Consider the following 1,696-nt stretch of genomic DNA (forward strand, 5'->3'; position numbering starts at 1 on the left):
TTCATGACTGAATAATATTCACCCTTGATGAGGGTTTGGGTTGTTTCCATTTTCTGGCCATTATGTATAATGCTGAACATTCATGTACAGTTTTTTTGTGTGAATGCATGTTTTCAATTCTTTTGGGCATACACTTAGAGGTGGAATTGCTGGGTTGTATGGGAACTCTATGTTTATCCTTTTGAGTAACTACCAAACTGGTTTTCAAAACAGCTTTATCATTATACATCACTTCCAGAAATGTATGAGAGTTCCAACTTCTCCACATCCTTGTTAACACTTTTTATTGTCTATTTAGGGTCATCCTTGTGGGTATGGAGCAGTAGCTCATTGTAGTTTTTATTTATAATTCCCTAAAACATGTATTCTTTGGAGAAATGCCAATTCACATCCTTTGCCTATTTGGTTATCTTCATTTGAGTTATCTGTCTTTTCATTATTTTTTCATTATTATTATTATTATTATTATTTTAGTAATCTCTATACCCAGTGTGGGGCCTGAACTTACAACCAGAGACCAAAAGTTGCATGCTCCACCAAGTGAACCAACTTTTTATTGTTAAGTTGTAGAAGTTCTTTATATATTCTGATACAAGGCCATTATCAGATACATGATTATCATATGATTTATAAATATGTTCTTCCATCTTGTGGGTTGCCTTTTCAATTTCTCGATAGTGTCTTTCAAAACATAAAAGTTGAAGAAATTTTTGGAATATGAAAATTGATTAACCTGTTTTCTAATTAACTAACCTGTTTTCACCATCAAAACTTATGATCTTGGTCTTTCTTTCTTGCCTTTGTTCAAGGCCAAGAGAAACGCTGGCTACATTGACAACGTTAAAGTGAACTCTAGGAACGTCACCTACAGCACAACCTTTGTGATCAAATCCAGCAACCAGAACTTCATCATTTTCCTCACTAAAATTCAAACAACCATCATTGAGTACAAAGGCTGTGATTTTTTTTGCCACTCTTGGTTAGCTGGACCCTGACACATTTCCTGATGGCAGAATCTGTTTGGCTCTACCCCTATTTTTTTCCAGCACAATTCCCTTTGTATGGGAAGTGTCTTCAAAAGGGTTGGTCTTCAGGGCTATGCCCAAATGGGCTTTCTTGTACTGTTTATAATGATACTTTGATCTCATCGGTGGCCACAGAGCTTCCTGGCGGTACAAATACCTTGACACTTGCCCATCCTGCTGGAGCCATGGGCCTGAGCAAAAGATGAACTTAAATTTTGATAAAATGTATTGATTTTTTCCCCCTTTGGTTGCTTGAGATTTAGATGCTCTATCTAAGAAAATAATGCTTAATTAAAAATCACAGCTATAGGGGCACCTGGGTGGCTCAGTGGGTTAAAGCCTCTGCTTTCGGCTCAGGTCATGATCCCAGGGTTCTGGGATCGAGCCCCATGTCGGGCTCTTTGCTCTGCAGGGAGCCTGCTTCCTCCTCTCTCTCTCTCTCTCTGCCTGCCTCTCTGCCTACTTGTGATCTCTGTCAAATAAATAAATAAAATCTTAAAAAAAAAAAAAATCACAGCTATTGAAACTTAGTTTTCTTCTAAGAGTTTTCTAATTTTAGTCTCTGTTTTACCTGTGATCCACTTTGTGAAGTAGATCTATCTGGTACGAAGTAGGGCTCCAACTTTATTCTTATGGATGTAGACAGCCACTTATTCCTGGATAATTTATTG

General features: G+C 37.4%; 1 pseudogene; it reads right to left on the minus strand.

Annotated features, from left to right (window-relative positions):
• Nucleotides 1-772: 772 nt before the first annotated feature.
• LOC131812922 (small ribosomal subunit protein uS12-like) lies at nt 773-1,198 on the minus strand (annotated as a pseudogene).
• Between the last annotated feature and the right edge of the window lie 498 nt (nt 1,199-1,696).

Source organism: Mustela lutreola, chromosome 12, assembly GCF_030435805.1.
Source record: "Mustela lutreola isolate mMusLut2 chromosome 12, mMusLut2.pri, whole genome shotgun sequence".
NCBI classification, from domain to species: Eukaryota; Metazoa; Chordata; class Mammalia; order Carnivora; family Mustelidae; genus Mustela; species Mustela lutreola.